This window comes from Elgaria multicarinata, chromosome 8 (genome assembly GCF_023053635.1).
Source record: "Elgaria multicarinata webbii isolate HBS135686 ecotype San Diego chromosome 8, rElgMul1.1.pri, whole genome shotgun sequence".
Lineage (NCBI taxonomy): Eukaryota > Metazoa > Chordata > Lepidosauria > Squamata > Anguidae > Elgaria > Elgaria multicarinata.
In genome coordinates, this window is record NC_086178.1 from 86,282,001 (window position 1) to 86,302,137 (window position 20,137).

A 20,137-nucleotide genomic window follows, 5' to 3' on the forward strand; every position below is an offset into this window, starting at 1 on the left:
CATCCCACAGATGAGGGGCAGCAAAATAAAAGGTTCTCTTGAACTTGGTTGCCCAACTCACATTAGGCAGCCACAGCAGATGACCCTCCAAGGACCTTAAGTGGCAGGCTGGAACAGAGATAAGGTGCTCCCTAAGGTGCCCTGCACCTAGGCCATGTAGGGCTTTAGAGGGAAGAACCAGCACTGTATATTTTACCTGGAGTATTTGTTATATTATATCCCATCTCAATTCCAAAAAGCTAAAGGCAACAGACATGGGTTCCCTCAACAATCCTGTGAGGAAGGTTAGGCTGAAAGAGAAAGTAGCCCAAGTTCACCCAGTGAGCTTTACTGAGAAGCTCACTGGGGAATTTGAACCAGGTTTCCTCAATCCTAGTTTGATCAGTGAGTGTATTTCCATGCATGACATTCAATTTAGTAATGCCTTCAGCTGGGAATGAATGAAAGAACTTGCTAGCATCACAATGGTTTCAGTCTTGCCACATATCTGAAAACAGAATATAGCACTGACTGAGCCAGATTATTGAATAAGGATTAACTCAAATTATTAATTTATCTTTGAGGAAATGGAATACACGGTGCTGCAATGACTAGTTGCCACCAATCCATTGGCAGGGCTGAGTCGCCCAGTAGGTGTGTAAAATGACATCCTATGCAAGCAATGTGGGTAGGAACAAATAATCTCTCAATTCATACCTCTGGAGTTGGTTCCTAGTTCCACACTAGAAGTCCTGTTCTGCACACTTGTATTGCTGTGCTAAATTCTTTATGAAGGTTCCCATCTGTTTAAAATGTTTCTACAATTCTTTTAAATTGTATTATTTTATTGGTGTGCAATCTGCTTTGAATATTGAGAAATGTGGTGTGTTTGTGAGCATGTCTATATTAAGGGGAAAGTCCACACTCTTACCAATGTTTTTTTTCTCTTGGATCTTTTCGTGTTCTCTACATGCTCCTTTAGATGATGAGCAACAGTGACCATGTGACTTACAACTGGAAACTTCCCCTCTGGCTAATGTCCCATAAAGTTCAATGAAAGAGTGCCATCTAGTGGCAGAATTAATCTTGTGATTCTTTTAAATACTCCATTATCTCCATGTGAGTGTATTTTAGAGAGATTAGAGGGGGAAGCCGAGGGGGATGTCCTGGAGGTTGCCAGCATCATGTAAATTAACTGCAAACTTCTGTAAGTAGCCAATCATGAGCATGCAATAAATCACTCATGTAGAGAAGCTCTCTCTCTGTGAATTCTAGAATATTTTTCCAATAGTCAAAGCAGATTATACACCAATAAAAGATAATAAATATTAACAGCAACACTAAGCACTCTAAATCTGAACTGTGGAAACCCAAGTCTGGGGGTTCACATACCCTTCCCTTGACCCATATCCTTTCCTTTCACTAACAATTGTTCAGTGGTTTCCAATTTTTTGTGCAGATTTCCCCCCATTCTAAAAGGTTGAAATGCCTCTCGTAAGGTTTAGTTGCTACCAGTAAGAGCTTTAAGCTAAAGTAGGCTGACATTTTCACACTGCCCCTTTTGCTCCCACCTACCACTGGAAAATAGCTCTAGGAGCTTCTCTGGCATGGAATTTGACTCTTGGGCTGAAAGACGTTCAACAACCCTGAGCTATAGAAATAGGACAAAAGCAGGTAAGTCTTAGGGAGGGTGTTTTGAGATGGACAGCTCCTCTAAAGTGTTCTCTAAATGAGCTATTTATAGCACACTCATTTCTGGCCACTCAGGGAAGTTTCCAGGTCAATTTAATGATGCTGTAATCAAACAGGAGGTCTCCCATAGCTCCCCCCCCTTTATTCCATTTTAAAATACATCACAGATAAGCTGGAATAAACCCCTAATGGCATGAAATCAACGTTGTGTAAAGCTGGCATTGTGCTATGAACCTGCCAAAGAAGGGAGGAAGGACTTTGAATGGAGGGAGAAGAGGATAAAATGCCTCCCCAGAACAACGGGAGGCAGATCCGATCCCATGTGTCTTCTCAGAAGCAAATCCTATTGTGTTCAATGGGGCTTACTTCCAAATAAGTCTGACAAGGGTTGTAAACTTACAGGAAAATCTTACTTCTACTCAGAAGTATCCAGAACAGCACTGGATAAACAACAGGATTACCCTTAATGTAGAGAAGCTCCTAGTGCTTAGCACAGAAGTCACTGTTGTAACTCAAGGTATGATGAATACCACCCCCCCACACACACACTTTTGCAGGATCATTTATCCACAATAAGAATGTGTGTGTGTGTGTGTGTGTGTGTGTGTGCACACGCGCGTGTACACACACACACTTGGTGTCATTCCAGGGACAGGAAAAATTTTATGAATGTTTTGAGGAGTACATTTAAATACAAGGTTAGCAAGATTTCTTCTGCCCCTCCCCTCCTCAAATCTTTGCTGCCTCTTCAGCAGCTGGGCTGTATTCTTGGGGAAGAATCCTCCCCCCGCCAATGATGTTATGTAGCATCGTTCCCAGGGGGATTCTGTTCCAGGAATGCAGCCAGGCTGCAGAGAGCTGCCAATTCATCTCCTGAAGTAGTAGCAAGGATCCTTTCTGTTAAAAAGAGAAAAAGAAACAAAACCCCCTCTGCCGCCTTATATTTAGGTAATACCTTGTATTTACATAAGAAATGCCATGTATTTAGGTAAGATAACCCCACTGAAAATCCACACACACCCAAGATTAATCCAACCTTCACAGGGTGTTTTTGCCTCACTTCTGCCTAAACTTACAAAATTCAGCTGGGCTGAAAACGTCCCACAGCATTGGAATGGTCCCTATAAAAGCTCCAATCAAAGTCATAGACAAAGCCTGCAAGTGGACCCACATGAGGAAAGATGGTCCTTATGATATGAAATTCCCAGGTCATGCAAAGCCTTAAAGGTGAAAACTAGCACCTTGAAGATTGGGACTTGAAGTAGATTAGCTACCAATGTAATTGGTGGAAAACAAACCGGGTATGATGAACCCATCTTCCAACACCAGTCAGACAGTGTGGAACTATGTTCTGCACAAGTTCAAGCGTCTGAAGCATCTTCCAAGGGTAGCCCCATGTAGGGCACATTGTGGTAATCAAGCTTGGAAGTTACAGAAGTCTGGATTAGAATGGCAAGATCTGTCTAGCAAAGCTTTTTGATTAGCTGCTGGGGCGGAGTGGGGGGAGAAGCACTTCTGGTAGCAGCTCTCGTATGTTTCTCAAGAACTAATGCTGGATATCATAGTAGTCCTAAGCTCTTAGCCTGGTCAGAAAAGGTTCTAGGCTAGGCCCATCCACACCACAGCCATTCCCTCCCAGCATTATCAAGGACAGAAGTGACCAAGGAAGTGGAAATACTGTATGTGGGACAGTACTTGCCATCCCTTGTGCAACTAAATGGCTTTGGTGCAAGAGGTATATCAGAGCAATACTATCCTTTGACACAAGGAAACAGTATTTCAGTGCTCCTCTATATTGCCAAAGCTGGGTACTTATAGAACACTGTTTCCTACAGGAACTTCACAGTCAGTAGTGCTGCTTCAGTGTTATCACACACCACAGCAGTTAATACTAATAGTTTCAACCTAGCCCAAGGGTGGGATACCTGTTCTGCAATTACTCCTCTGAACATGTTTGTGTGAACATAACCAGCTTGTATTCAGTTTTATAAGTATAGGTCAGTTTATATGATTGCTAATGGGAGTCCCACACTCCCCTATTCTGAGGACTGTTAAAGGACGTACAGAAGACAGAATCTCCATATACTTGTCCCGTATTCAGGTTTACTTTCCCAACTGCCACTACAATTCCACCCATCTCCCAATCTGACCTGGATTGCAATGTGCACATTCGTGCAGTCTGTTGCCCATATGGATAGGATTCCTTTTGTCTGGAGTACTGATCACCATTATTGACATAGCCTTCATAGTCCAGGTGCCAATGAGACAACAGGAAAACCAAATGTCAACGGGCTTGTTTAGATTAAGGGGAAATTGCTTGGCCTTACCAGGGCTTTGCTTCCTACTTTTCTTGCACAATTATAATGGGCTGCATTACACAGGTGAAGGGTGAACACGTGGTCTATGATAGAAAACTTCCCCTCCTCTCAGTGCTCATAGGTTTGAATGGGAAGGCACCCTCTACTGGATGCTTTGTAGCACAACTTTAGCTGCACACAGGATATTTATGGGGGGTTTTTAAAATGGAAAAACCAGGGGAAGGCATGGGAGATGTGCAGGAAGTTAACGTGGTCATCAAAAGGACCCACAAACTTTTGTGAGTGCCTTATTTCACTTGTGTGAAGGACCCCAATATCTCAGGAATTTTCAGTTTCCTCATTTAAATATCGTAATGGCATTGAACTGTTGGAACAACTGAGCCTATAATGAACACCTGAAGGCTCTCTTTCCACCAGTTTTTGCTCTTCTTTAATGCTTACCCATTTAATCTTAGTTTCTAAGACAACACATTTGAACCAAGGACCAGTAGAATCCAACTATTATCTTTTAACTCTCATGAGCCTATGCATATTTCAAGTAGCACTGAGAAACAATCCCATTCTATGCAGTGTTTTCAAGAAGGGCCATACTTTGCTGTCAAGGATGTACAAGTGCTACTTGGAGGGCTCTTGATTCTGTTTTCTGGATAACTTTTTATTTTAAGACTTCCCATGTATTTGTTTTGACTTACATGTACACCCACCCACCCACACTTTAAAAAAGAAAAGAAAAACTCTATTTAGAATATAGACAATTAAGGTTTTATGAATTTAGAAAAGTACCCAGCTGCCCTTTGTAGTATTGCTTTAAGATGCCGTATTGGTGTATTCCACTTGGTGGCAACATATTTCCATGCTATCAAACATGGTGAGAGAGACATAGGTCAGTGCTGATTTTGGATAACTTCTATTGGCTAAACGAAAAAAGAAAGGAAAATTATGAGTATGTTTTCTTCTGATTCAATAGACCAGGATGCATTTGCAGATCTTCCATATTTCTTTCTGGTAGTGTCCCTCGAATACAAGGTTTTGTGTAGACTGATAGATTTCCAGGTATGCTTAGAATGCCATTAGTTCTTGCATGTTTTCTAATAATGATAGCAGTGCCAGTGTCAAGGTAAGTCCTCTTCACCATTGCAACCTGCTTTTTCGCCTGCTTCTAGCTTTAGTCCCAAGAATGGTGGTGGTGAAAAGGAAGAGCAGTAGATGCCTCTGCTTCTGTGGTTGTGCGGAGCAGTAGAAAGATGAAGAGGAACAATAGGAGGTAGTGGTGAGAAGGTAAGACTCATAGTTAGAAATGGACACCTAGCCCAATCTATTTCTGCAAGGCATGAACACCTTCCTTTACAACTAGTGTCAGTCCAGTTGCCTAATACAGTATATTTATTGATGAAGCAACAGAATCATCACCTTTGATGATACAAAGATAGCAATGGATCTACAAAATCCTAGAACCATTATTTAGACCCCAGTCATCATCTCGTTACATTCTTGCTATATGGACTGCATGTTGAACTAATGCCAGAAGCATGTCAGCCACCCAAAGTACTCCAAATACTTACAATGCCTATCCAAACATATGGTTCCAGTTGATAATGGTACACATTCCACTATAGTTCCTGAAGCCTGATCCTAAACTGTTTCTAAAGTGGATTTTAGCAAGACCTCTTTTAATCTTCTTGGTGGGTTTGTTCTGTTGCTGTTTTCGTTTGTTTTTACTGATAATGTTCTTGGATTTTTAATTGGTTTTGCTTGATCTGTTTTCATGGTGCTCCTGTGTTTATAGATCATATATTGTTTTGCTGCTGTGGTTTCTTAGTTTTAGTCAAAGTTGTTATTGAGATGTTTTTAAAGTATTAAATTTCGTTAGGCACCATTAACTTTCTAGGAAAGCTGAAATTTAAAAAAAGAGATGAATGAATGAATGAATGAATACATAGTGTTTCAACCTTAGGTTGCAATCCTATGTATTCCTTCATGGAATTAGGTCCCATGGAAATTATTCTACATCCTTCCAAGTAAATATCTTTAAGATAAAGCTATTAATGTAAATAGTTATAGTGCTGGATCCAAAGGAGTCCTTCTATGAGTAGAAGGATACATTTGGATACAACCCAGAATCTCTTCTGGAAAATGTTTGTACTTGTTCTCCATATTTGCTTCCTCCATATTGAATTGATCCTCAACCTTTTATACTAAAGTGAGATTTTGAACAAAAACCCCATCTAATGACAGATTCCCCCCCCCCATGGTTTAGCCACATTTCTAAACTAATTTGATTTAAATTCTCTGTCCCTCAAGGGTATTAGCAATTTTCTGTCCCTGTCCCTGGCATTATAATGGGTGACACATGAGAATTAATAAAGATTAATGGTAATGTACTTCCTAGCAGAGACAATATAAGTGCTAAAGCTCAAATCTCTTTTCATTCCCGAACTCTCTCCTTGCTGATCTCCATTTCCCATTGTTAATAGTTCTATTAACCTTTCTTACCTTCCTTCTATCAAAACATCAGTGATTTACAACATCTTTTGATTGGGCTTTCCTAAGCCCTTAAATCTTCAACCATGGTAGAGAAACAACAACCAGTTAGCCTTTTCATATCTTGTGCAACAGAGATATGAGAGAAGTTTATATAAAATGCATAAGTGTCATAAAGAGATTGAATAGGAAAGAAGTATTCACATACTCTTGATAATGTTAAACATTGGGGAAATCCACTGAAATTTATAGGTCACAGGGTTAAGTGGGACTCATTGCCACAAATTGTACAAGTGTGAATAGACCTGAGGGAAAATGGCTGAAGGCCGCTGAAATCATGACTCCCCCCCCCCCCGCCCCACTGAACTGTAAGCTTCTGCAGGCAACATGAACACTCTGACTGCTCATCCCCCCAAAGTAAATAAAAATGTAATTTAAATAATGTGAAATTAAATTTAGCAATTTGGAGTGGTGGGAGCGCATTGATTGTTGCCAGTAACATTAGAGGTACAGAAACACAGTATATATACGACATTCTGATGAAAAATGGAAGTGATAGTAGTGGTGAGAATATTGCTCATATTCTGAGCAATAATATGATGCTCCCTCCCCTTTTGTGTGGTTTCTTCACAGCTGAAGTGCTACTTTTCAAAGCACCGGCTCGATCCCCCATCGTGAATATAAATTTCCAGTGCAATGAAGGAATTGGTTAGTTTTGGAATCTTCCTGCCTGGGGCCTTTTTCCAAATGGATGTCATTAGGTTCTCAGCATATTAAAGTGGACAGAGCTCCTCCCACAATTTCAGTGGTCAGAGATGTTGGCATATAATGTCATACCAATTACAGTTTGACCCTTTATCCCATGCTAAATTGCTTTTATGAGGAAATCCAGATTTAAAAATTGGAAAGAAAATGTTTTTGTGGCAGACCTGGACAGACAGAATGTTGTTTTTTTTAAAAGTTTATATATATATATATATATATATATATATATATATATACACACACACACACACACACACACACACACACACACACACACACATATACATGGATCAATTATTGGGTGTTAACTATGGGTTTTTGCTATTTTCAGCTGTGCAAAGTAAATCTGAATTGCCTGCTACAGCTGAATGTCAGTACTTGCAATTGCAACATTTGTTAGAATCTAGATTCGGGCCCATGGCTTTTACTGCCTTGGAGTCTCCTTTGCTATTGGAAACACTTACTGAAGCTCGCCAAGTATATTGACTTACGATTCATGTTTAGAAATACTTATCAATGAATAAATATGATACATGGGGACTTCAGTAGGAATGGAACAGGGAATTGGAATGTCCTATTTTATCTAGTCAAGTTGCCTCTTTTCAGGAGGAAGTCGTCATCTGATGGATGAACTTTGCATTGGAAAGCTCTTTATTATTTTCTGATGTACATGTTCTCTTAAATTATGTACTTGCTTTTTGAAATGTAACACATGGTAAGCATAAATGGATTTTTCACACCCTCTTGACTGCTAAGACTGATACTACAACACTGGGAAGATAAAAGCTCACCCCCTATAATAGATTGAAGACCTAGCAACATTTGAAGAGTGGTACACACAGGTGCCATTCACAAATGGACTCATATTTGGATATTTGGCCTGCCTTTACTGAGGTTTATGTGTAATTTGCTCCCCCTTTTTAGAATGTAATATTTGAAACTGAGACCTTTAAAGATTGTAGTTACACTTGTATTTTGTTTTGTTATGTTAAAGTTTACAATTAAAAAATTGATAATGAAAAAATGAAAGAATAATCTGGGAAAGTTCCGTGTAATGCCACTAGGGACAATTTCACCCATTTAGCGAAAACATCTTGAAGGGAGAGGGAAGGAGGCTGGAGAAGCCTCAGGATAGCTTCTATCCTGGCTTTTCCAGTCTCCTCCCCTCCCCTTCCAGTGAAATACTCTACTTTCCCATCTCTGAGGTCTTATTCTGGACCTTAGAGAGGCAACTGGCATGTTTTTTCCCCACACCGGCTATGAGGACAAGGAAGATTCTGATTCTGCTCTGATTCCCAGCATGATTTGAAATTTCAACAAACAGTACTTCAAGTAAAAGGCTACAGTGAATGGGTAAAGCCAGTATTCAGGCTCAAAACAATCAATGCTTAAAATAATAAAATCATAAAAATGTAGGACAGGTGCAGAACAGTAATACTTTCCCATTTTTCCACATGCATATGAATTGTCACAGTGTTCTCTTTTTCTGATCTTATTCTTCCAGTAACCAATTAAGAGTTAATTAATCTTAACAAAAACTCCAGATTAGCTGCAATAAAATATTTCAAATTGGTAATTATATCCTTTCCCTTGGCAGATACTATACACTTTTTCAGCCAGTAAAATGTATTTATTATCAAATAGTTTATTAATTGCATAGGAAAATGAATCCTAGCCATTGCAAAAAGCAACATTATCTTTAGCAAACTGAAGACAGCCAAGACACTTCTCAAACAGCCTTACATTTAGATAATTATTTAATTTTGGAAGAATTATAAATCTGGAATAACGGTGTGATATATTGGAGTTCTCGACCGGTAACTGTGAAATATTGTTGCTTTGGCTGCAATGAACTCCTGTAATAAAATTCTATTTTAAACTCTGTGTGACTTTAGCCTGCAAAAATCGTGCGATCTGAAAATCATGTTTCAAGTCCAAGTATGGAGAAACTCCCTTTTAGTTTCACATACCTTTCTCCCATAAAACTTGAACATAACATAAGACCAGGTCCATCTAGCCTGGCATTATGTTTCCTACAGTTGCAATCCACACTGTGGGCATGACTACACCATGCCTATATCCTGGGGTAGTCCTTGGATCGTCCCTGTGCATCCACATGACACACAGGGGATCCCGGGGGCAACCTGGGACGTGCAAGGGCTTATCCTGGGATATCAGGAACTGAGGAAAACCTGACTTTTCCACAGTTCCGGGACCATCCTGTGGAGCACAGCTGTGTGGCCACTGCTTCCAAGTAGTCCTGTCCTTCCCACGAGTAGTGGGACACTTGAAATGGGCATAGAGCTGCACAGCGGCAGTCCATGCCCATTGGGGGTGGGGAGCAGGGTGGGGTTGTCTTTACCTTTAGCGGTGGAGAGCAAGTGCTCTCCTGTTGTTTTTTTAAAAATGGCGGCTGCAACGTCCTGGGTCCAATTCACCCAGGGAGAATTGCAGAAGCCGGTAAGTCTGTGATCCTCCCCCTATACCCTTGCAGTGTAGACATGCCCTGTGATTCACTAGTTTTACAAGAGGATGAGACAGAGGGAGAGGAGCTCCCCCCTCCACTTTTTATCAACAGTTAGCTTCTCCATCATGCAATCCCCTTACTTCTGGGCTGGCTATTGGAAGGGTCAATTAGTGCTCTTCAGGGACAAGATTTGGCCCTACGATCTCTAGTTGCTGATCCCTAGCCTAGTGACTTTAGCTAGGCTTGTGACCAGGCACTTCACCAGACTTTTGCCCTGTGACTATTCAGCTTCGGCTCCTATAAAACCACTTCTTTTCAGATTGAGGGCACTCTCCTTTGAGCACTTACATTTCTAAAGAAAAACAATATGGGATGGTAGAAAGGGACAATGCTCATATGTTAGAATTGTGAGCAAATACAATTTCATACTAACTGCAATACAATTGCAGTAGTGTGGGCCAAAAGGGAAAAAAAAGCCTTTCATCAGGATCTCAGAAAGCTTAGCGGGAAAACTCCCTCCCTAGAAATCTCCCCGTTTTAGCAATTTCAGCCAAGTCATTATAACCCAAAGAAACTTACTGCTAGAGGAAAGTAAGTATATAGATTTCACCTAAAAACACAATATGGCAGAGTGGAATACATTCGCTCTATGCAGAAATGTTGAAAAAGATTTGGGTTCTGGAATGCAGCCACACAGCTTACGTAACCTTTAATGAAGATAAACAACATGACCGTGCCTGGACTGTATAATGGATGGAAAAAGCTTTAAATTATGGGAGGGACCAAACTGGATAATACCAGCAGGCTCAAAGAAAAGCCGTCACAGTGGCCCTGTAATATCTCAGTTTGCCAGACCATGGAATAGAGATCTCAGCAGCAACCCACTCGCTCATCACTTGAGTCACTGCTAATGAAACACCATGGAGACAGCAGCAGTGATAAATTGTCCTAATATCTCTAAAGGGACTAAAGGATCCCATTTTTAGGGTGTTATGAAATGCTGCTGAAGAGCTACAAATGGGAACAGCACCCTAAACAATCAAGTTCAGCATGTGATGGATTCTAAGACTGAATTCAAATGAATTATTTTTTTTTAAAAAAAATTAAAGGCAAATACTCAATAACCTCAGGTAAGTGAGGGCAACATTATGGAAGAAATTACATCCACTTTCAGAATTATTAAAATGCTCTACAGGTTGTAACGAAGTATCCTAATAATAATTGAGCAATAAGACTGAATTATCCTTTAAAAAAAAAGCAATGTAAGTTTGGTACATAAAAATAAACCAGGTATAATTTTACAAGTAGCCCAATGAGATGTCTCTCTATAAGAGAAGCAGCAGAAACCATTCCATGGAAAGACTGCACTGGTTAATGCAGACGTACTGTGTAGGAGCTCAATAACAACCAGATTTCAATCTAAACATCTTTGTAAATTTTTAAGGATGCCAGACTGCTGAGTTATTACTTATGAACATATCCATCTGGAGTGGACAGCCCATAATTTCAGTACATAATACGGAAAACTGTATTTGTGTTAAAACACAAAAACATGCGAAATGAAGCAATCAAACTTCTGTAGTAGTCATGCTGTGCAGTGGCCAGTTCTTAACTGAAATCCAGAAACACTGCTTGATTCTTTGAATATTGCTCCAACCCCAAACCTTTTAAGGAAAGAGACAAATCAATAGCATGGCCTTTTTCTCCTCCCCACTCATCTATTTCATTAAAACATTTTGTCGTATCATCTTCAACATCCATTGCCGTTAATTGATCCACAATGTGATCATGAAACACTGCCAGAATCCAGCTTAAAGTCCAAGTGAAATCACTCACCATAAGCAGAACTACAAACTGAGATGGATGTCTTGTAAAGGCAGCAAAAAGAACTGTTCAAGAAGACTGAAATTAGCAAAATGGAACCACAAAGAACTTCTCTAAATGAGCAATTTATAGAAAGCATGCGATTGGCCATTCACAGAAGTTTGTGGGTCTATTACAGAATGGACATTTCCCATGTTATTCCCTGGAAATCACACATTTTAAAAACAGAGATAATCTGGTATTATCTGGATAGCATGGGATCTCTCCACCACTAGATGGTGCTGACTCATTAAAACACAACGGGGCCTTTCCAAGAAGGGAACAAATCACAGCCACTTGTGAAGGAGTGTGTTGCAATAGTGGGAATAATGTGAGGATTAAAGCATGGAGAGGCACAGGCTTTTTCCTTAGAAAAGCTTTAAGGCAACAGATTTAGGCAGGATATCAAATGTTATTTTTTTTTTGTATTCTTCAGAAATAAATATGAAAAATGTATAAATCAGACCATTAACAAATGTACAACTAGGGCAGCCTTCCTCAACTGGGCACCTGCCAGATGTTTTAGTCTTCAACTCCATCAACCCCAACCATTATGACCAGGAATAGAGAGTTATAGTCCAAAACATCAGGAGGGTGCCAGGTTGGGAAAGGCTGAACTAGGGGGAGGAGGTGAGAATATGTTGCTATTCACCATACAACTTTTGCATGCATGTTAAGTAAATGTACTTTAAAAAAAACAGACGCTGTTACCAAACCTACCATTGCAGACCCTGCTGTCCTAAAGGCACCTCCAAATGTATTTTCATTGTATATAGCCCACATAAAATGTTTTATGGGTTTCTTTCAAGATCACAGAGGGAAAGAGGAATTAAATGACATACAACTTTCTAGGAAGAATAAAGAATCTTGTGATTATGTAGCAGCAAGTTAAGGTTAGAAGCACACATGGGCCTTTCATGGAATGTTTTCTAAGCTTTCTAGGATTTTACATCTCTTTACCAACACACTATATTTCTAGATCCTCTTCTAGATCTCCTGTTCCATATAGAAGTCACATTTTCCTAATTTGTGACCTTCTCATCTTTAATCCGTTTTCTTCTTATCCATGTATCCACATCAGGCTTTTTTAGCTTGGATCTTTGCTGCTTTGAATAACTGCATATAGAAATACGAATTATTTTTTTAAAAAATCTTTTATTAGAAATCAAGGTGAAGAATTTCCCGGAGGAATTAAAGAGTAGATTAAGTAAAGTTTTAATAGAAAAAAATAAAATGAAATTAAGGGATTGGTTAAGAGGAATGAGTACAAGAGAGGATATGGAAGAGGTTTTGAAGGATAAAAAATTAACTTGGTTAAATTATAGGCAATTAGAACAGTGGACTAAAAAGTGGGTAAGAGATAATGGAGATTGTAGAGAATTAACAAAGTTTGAGGAACTAATAGTTAAGAAAGATAATGAAAGGGAGAAAAGAACAGTGTTAAAAGGGTTGATGAGTGAAATATATAGAATATTGGTGGAGAAAGGGACGGTGGATAATTCGGGTAAAATGGTTTGGGAGACAGATTTGAAGGTACAAATAGGACAACAGGGTTGGGAGGGATTATGGAAACAAAGAGCGTTGAGAAATATGTCAGTAAGAATAAAAGAGAATTATTTTAAAATTGTATGGAGGTGGTACCTAACTCCGGTTAGATTGAATAAGATAAACAATCAGCAATCAGAAAATTGTTGGAGAGGTTGTGGGGTTAAAGGAACGTATTTGCATATGTGGTGGGAATGTAACTATGTTCAGAAATTGTGGAAGATGGTGTTTTTGGAGATTGAAGAAATTGTGGAAATGAAGATAGAACGAACACCAAAAGTTGCATTGCTGTCACTATTTGAAGAAGAATGTAAATTGAAGAATGTAAATTGAAGAATGTAAAAAGGAAATTAAGGAACTGATAACGAATTTGTTGATCGCAGCAAGATTGATTGTAGCTAGGAACTGGAAGATTCAAGGGGAATATTCTATTGAAGAATGGTATAAAGAAGTATGGGATATAGCTATTAATGATAAATTGACAAGTAATATTAAATGGAGAAGAGGTATAGCTAAATCAAATGATTTTGAAGGAATTTGGAAACAGTTCCTAATATTTGTGTTTTCTAAAGGAAGTGGGAAACCACCAGCAGAAGAAAGTATGAGATTCTGGAATCAGGAATGAGATCCCGAGGTGGGGGTGCACTTGTATGTTAATTTTGATTATGTTATTAAGATAAGATATTATGTATTCAATATTCAACATTATGCAGTATGTTGTTGTTGTTGTTTTTTATGTGAATGTAAATGTGTATGTTTAAGTAATGTAGAAAAATAAAAATATATATAAAAAAATTATATATATATAAAAAAAAAGAAATCAAGGTGACAAAGAAAGAGAAAGGACTTGTTTTATTGTTAGTTCGTAGGAGGTTGGCTTTTGCAGTCAGAATTACAAACGAGCCATTAAGTTCCCTCTACTACCAGGAACTACAGCAAACAAACCAATCGATACAGAAACACACATATTATTTGTGAAATAGCAATCACCCATTTCCTTTAAGTGTGCTTGTAGATATTAGAAAATATACATGCAGTAAAACAGAAAAAATTGCATAGTGATTTAGTGCTGGCAATTTCCTTTAGGTTGCCCTCTGGGACTATGATTTAATCCTATCATCCTCTTGCCACAGACTTTGGGAAGAGCCAGAGCTCAGTAAGTAGAAAACTGGCTTTGCATGAAAAAGGTCCCTGGTTCAGCCCCAGGCATCACCAGTTAAAAGGCTTCCAAACCCAAGATACTTACCTGATTCATTGGAGAACCAGAGTAGCCAGCATTGGGCTGGGCAGACCAGTTGCCTGGTCTCCAGAGCACTAATGTGCCCACAGATCTCCTATTTGGCCCCCTCCAGGCTCCCTGTGCCTCGTTTTTTTTTTTTTAAAGTATGGGCTGATTGTGTGAGTGTTAAAGAACTTTCATATGCCCCAGGGTGTGTGAGAATTGTTTAATCCTTGCACAACCCCCACAGCCTGGGTTCTCACAACACAAGCCGTGGCTGGGCATTGAATATTAAAATGGCTGCTAGCACACACTACAGCCCACCTGTTTAATCATGCAAAACAGTCCATTGTTTCTAGCAGTTCACAGGCCCATCTTCTTCACAACTATCTCGTATCACCTCCCTGCTTCCCTCATTTTGGAATACCACATCAAATACATTTGTGTCTGTGTACTGGCACACTGGCACAGATTCAGCATTATAATTGGGGAGGGGGTCAGGATTTATTTTGAAAACCTGGGTCCACAATCCCAAGAGAAGAAGTGCATTTCTACAGGGAAAATTTAAATAATTTTGGTACATGGGAAAAATGGAAATGAAATGTGACAAGGAATTGTGTTGTAGACATATCCTCACTAGAACCAAGATTCCGCATAGGCTGTGACCACCTTTAACAAGGAAGCACAAGTAATTGAAAGAAGAAACATAAGCTCTTGCCTGTTTCTGCCTTTTGGTGGCAAATAGAGGACTCCTCTTTGGCTGAATACATCAAGCTTTTAGTAGAAGTTGTATTATATATTCAAATTTGCAGCCCATCAGTTGTTGAATTTATGTAGAACAGATGAACTGCAAAAAGTCCAAGTCAAAGCATGTCTTTGGCTGAAGAGTAATCTGGAATTTTATTCATTCTTTTCCCTTTACTTAATTTAGTACAACTTGCTCTTTTTGTACTATACCCCTGCTCCAAGTCTCTTCAAAGTCTATATGGTATATTTTTGTCCCTTCTGTTTTTATCTCCTTTCTCATGATTGCTCTTCTTTTGAGTTATTTTCCTTAAACCACTGGACTATTTATCATATAGCAGAGTCTAAAGTTTAAGGGATTCCCTTGAACCTTAGAGTGTAAGTGCTTGCAAAACAGGTTATTTGTTATGCTTGTCACCTAGGAACAATTTTCAAAGTTGCTGTTGCTTCTGTTACTTCTCTGTAATGCCTGTTACTTCTATCATGCCAATTACTGTCTGTAACATTTTATAAACAAGAACTTTTGGGGGCCCATAGGCTCATTTGGCAATATTAGAAACTGTGCTGAGCACCACCACAAAATGACTGCTGTGCAAGGCATGGCAATTATTTATTTATTTATTTATTACATTTTTATACCGCCCAATAGCTGGAGCTCTCTGGGCGGTTCACAAAAAGTAAACTTCCCAAAACACTTAATATTTATTATTTAACTCATTTGTGGCATTTATATACTGCTGAATATAATAAAACCTCTCAGCAGTTCACAATATTAAATACAAGGTAGAAGTGGGTTCAGGGTGCTTAAGCACAAATCAATTCCTTTGAACTGAGTTTTCTGTGTCAGCCGAAACCTATTTCACATAAGGCAAGCTCTCTCCTCTCTGCCAGCTAAATCCTTCCCCATCTCTTTTTCTCTCTCATTATACAATGGTGCCTGAGGGAGAAAGCTAACCAGCATTAAGTAATCTTGTGCTCTCTCATAAAGGGAGCCAGAAGATTCACTTCTAGATCTTAGTCATATACTTTACACATGCTTATTTGGAAACAGATCCTACAGAAATAAACAGATTAAGTAAATGTGTTTAGAACTGAGATGGCTGTTGCTCACTTGATGAGCAACTTCAGCCCCAGTATATTCTACAACCTACCACTTATGGTGGCCTTTCTTCCCTGATAGGATAGTGACCTGGTTTGCCCATAATAGCTATGGGTTGTTTAACCCAAAATTAGTTGTTGCTGCAAGACAGCAAGCGAGTGCACTACCTCCCACTTGCTTGTTGCTTCTGCTTCCAATCAACATACCAGGAATGCTCAGAGTTAACGCAACAATAAGCTATGGGCCAGCGTTGAGTTAACTTTGGGTTGCTCAACTCGTAAACATCCCAGAGCTCTGGATCGTACAGGCCGTTCATGGGTTACTGATTGAAAGTCGAAGCAATGAGTATGTGGGAGGCACCATACTGGCTCACTTCTCCTCAGCCCCAATGATTCCTGGGTTAAACAACTCAGGAGTTATGTGTGAGGTCAGGTCAGTCATTTTTATTTTGTTAGTAATCCTAGTCCAGTGATCTTTAACAGCAGCCTGCCATGCAGAAATAGGAGTTGAAACTTACATTTTATTTCTATACCAGGAAAAGCCTGTTCAGTGCCTTTGTGTCAAGCTAGTCCTTGCACATTTACTTGAAAGTAAGCCTCACCAAACTCAGTAAGATTTACTCCTAAATATAGTTAGGATCAGGCTACAATTCAACTCACATTTACTCCCAAGTAAACAACTAGATACCATAGGGCTTACATCTGAGAAAATCAATTTCAATACAAAGAGTTAACTGTTTTCTCAATCAGGAGTTAACTCTTTCAGCCTTATTCATTCTTTTCCCCTCCCTCCATTTTAAAAACTAAAATACATTTATACAACAAAACAGTCCATGTAAAAAGTATTTATGTAGGGTAAAATGCAGTTATAAACAGCAGAATATTATCCTCTATATAGGGTCTAATCATTCAAATGGGTCATAACCCAGTAACAAAGAGTTTAAAACAACAAATGCACTCCCCACTTCATTCATATCTCCAGTTTCAGTAATTCTTATTCACACCCCAGCATTTCTCCAAGGAGATTAATACAGCACATAGGTTCTCCCCCTTACCTCATTTTATCCTCACAACAACCCTGTGAGGTAGGTTAAACTAGCTGAGTTCGGAGGACACACTAATCACACTACACCACCCAGAGATCTTAATGATATAGGGAGGGATACAAATGTTTTAAATAAAATACCAACGGTTGTTTCCCATTCTGTTCCTATTACTCCCCCCCTCCCCCGGTTCATTAGCGTGTTGACAGAACTCAGCTTGTGTGTGACAGGTCCCAGGTCACCAAGGGGCTGACGACACGCTAATCAACGGTTATTTCCCATTCTGTTCCTATTACCACCATCACCACCCCCGGTTAATTAGCGTGTCGTCCGAACTCAGCCAGGGAGTTTCAAAGCTGAGCAAGAATTTGAACCTGGTTCTCTCCGGCCATTATACCGGCTCTCAACTTCAGTCAGAAAGCCACGCCGACTGCCTCCTGACGCCCTTATAAGCCCGGTTGCTCGCCCGCCCTTTTCTCCAAGCAAGCACTCGCGACCCCTGTCCCCCATCACCCCCTTTCTCGCCGCCGCCTGGCTTGTAAGTCCGGCTGAACGGCGAAGACCAGCCGTACGTAGGCCGCGCGTGCAACGCCGCCTACTGAGGCGCCGGGTCGTTGCTGCTGCTGCCGCCCTTCTTCCAACAGGCGGGGCTACCAGGACGTAAGATGGCTGCGCAGAATGACAAGGCTCGTCACGTGGGAGAGCCGTCGCTCTCCAGCCTGCTTGCCTGGCCGACTATCCCCTCCTACGTCGCCGTCCGGGACCCTACGGGCCGCCAGAGGCTGCTGTTATTGCTGTACGTTGCAGCAGGAGGACCAAGGGGCAGGCAGCCTGCCTAGGGAGACCCGCCCGGCTCCCCCCTCAAGCTAGTCCGGCGAGAAGGTCCTGCTGCTGCTCTAGCTGCCGCCGCCGCTGCTACACGCCGGGCTCTTCCGAGCGCCCCACGCTTGTAACCGGGACCTAGGAAGCGGCCCACGTAGGGAAAGGTGAGTGCCCCGCTGGGCGCCTCTCCCCTTCTCGATCTAGCTTCCAAAGGCGGCTTCTGGGGAATGAGAGCGCGGGCAGACGGCCAGTTGGGGAAGGGTGGGAAACGTCCCCAAGAGACGGCGGTGGGGGAAAGAGGTTGACCAGCCAGAATCCAGGGAGTTGCGGAGGAAGGTGGGGGGCGAAAGGCCCTCGGGCTCCCTATAAGGGCATGATGGGCTGGGAAGACGGAAGGCAAAGCGGAGTGCTGGCGGTGGAGTCGCCTGAGGAATTGGGAGTCCAGGTATTAGGGTTGTTGTTGTTGTTTCTCTTCTCCCCAAGTACTTGGCCAGGGAGCGGCATGGTGCTGCCTTGGGGCTGTGGGAAGTGGGATGCATGCTGAAGCTCAGGGCTGAGGAAGAGGAGTAAGTAGTACTGCCGGGGGAGAGGTCGGTGTATGCTGTGTTGCGTAGGGACGGCTGGCCAGGTGAACTGTGAGGTGCGGGTGGGGGGAGGAGAAAATTGAGGCTGAGGGGACTTGTGGCAAGGCAGAGGTGACTAGGTCAGAAACCGGTCGTTGAGGGTGTGTGTGCACACAACTGCTCAGGTAGATGGTTACAGTTGAGGTCCCCCCCCCCCCCGTGCTAGGGGTTTGTGTGTTCGGGATGGGGTGTGTGGGAGGTGGGGCAGCAGCACTGCAGTGCTAAACCGGATTACTGGCAGGCTGGACCTATGCAGGATTACTTGGACGTAAATCCCCTGGGCTTTGAAGGGGCTGATGCTGAAGCGTTCATAAGAACACAACCTGAGGTAAACCCTTGGCAGGAAGCTGTTAGGAAGGCCCATGTGGTAAAATGTTTGTATGTGTGACAAGAGGCAGTGGGTACCGCGTAAAGAGTACTCCAGGGTATGGTTGAATGTGTGTGGGTGGCCCAGTAGACTACATGATGTTTTGGGAGGAGAGGTAGTTGAGAACAATGCTTAGCACTTTTTAATTTTTAGCCTTCTTAATTCAGTCAAACTGTTTCAAATGCACCATGACAGTAATCCTTTCAGCAACCCTGCAAAGTGGGGCAGTATTATGTACCACAGGGATGGGCAGCCTTAGGCCTGGGGGTCAAATCTCCTGAGATTCCATTCTGGCCCTCTGGAATTCTCCAGATAGCCATGTGCCCTTTCTACCATCCTCTTTCATGGCTTTTAAGCTGCTCCCCCACCCCATTTTTATCTGGCTGGGGCATGCTGGGAGTTGTAGGACTTAATTTTATCTAAACTTGCATAGGATTTCACCCTCAAAGATTGAAATGCCCCACCTAATATTTAGTTACTGGCAGTAAGTACTCTAAGCTACAATATGCTAGAATTGTTAGTATTTTCTTAATTTTGGCTCCACCTCTTTTGCCTTTGGCTATCTGGGACCCTGGTGCTGGTAGAATTTACTAGTCTTTTAGGTTTGCTGGGCTGAATAGTACTGGGAAAATATTTATTTATTTATTTATTACATTTCTATACTGCCCAATAGCCGAAGCTCTCTGGTTCTTAAATCACATGCCATATTATATGCTTATTATGATAGCCAAAGATCTGTTACTGTAAAGCAGGCATGATTAGACTTTAGGCATGTGGAATCTACTCTTTTTTATTATTATTAAAACCCCAAGATCTACTAACTGGAGCCTGATGCAAATGACATAGACTTTGAATGAAAGAATTCTAAGTCCAAGAATTTGTTTTGATTACCAGAACTGAATAGAGTAGCAGCAGCCCAAGCTTTCTTCATTTAGCAGTATAATTTAGGGGAGCTCATTTCACTGCTATTGTTGAAAGTCAGAAAGCCTTGATGATCCAGCAATCTACCAATAGATTCAGATCTACCTTCTGCCCACCCATGTTTTAAAATATTGTTATTAGTTATTCTAACTAGATCACCAATATTCATTAAGTGTGATCAATATCTTTT

At 41.0% G+C, this 20,137-nt stretch overlaps 1 protein-coding gene across 4 annotated transcripts in view; it reads left to right on the forward strand.

The window, feature by feature from the left end:
* The first annotated feature begins 17,986 nt into the window (after positions 1-17,986).
* The window catches only part of SGMS1 (sphingomyelin synthase 1), a 94,587-nt gene continuing 92,436 nt past the window's right edge, over positions 17,987-20,137 (forward strand). For all 4 annotated transcript variants that reach the window (XM_063132930.1, XM_063132933.1, XM_063132931.1 and 1 more), the window contains exon 1: positions 17,987-18,200. The gene's annotated coding sequence lies outside the window, so the exon portion shown is untranslated. The remainder of the gene's footprint in view (positions 18,201-20,137) is intronic.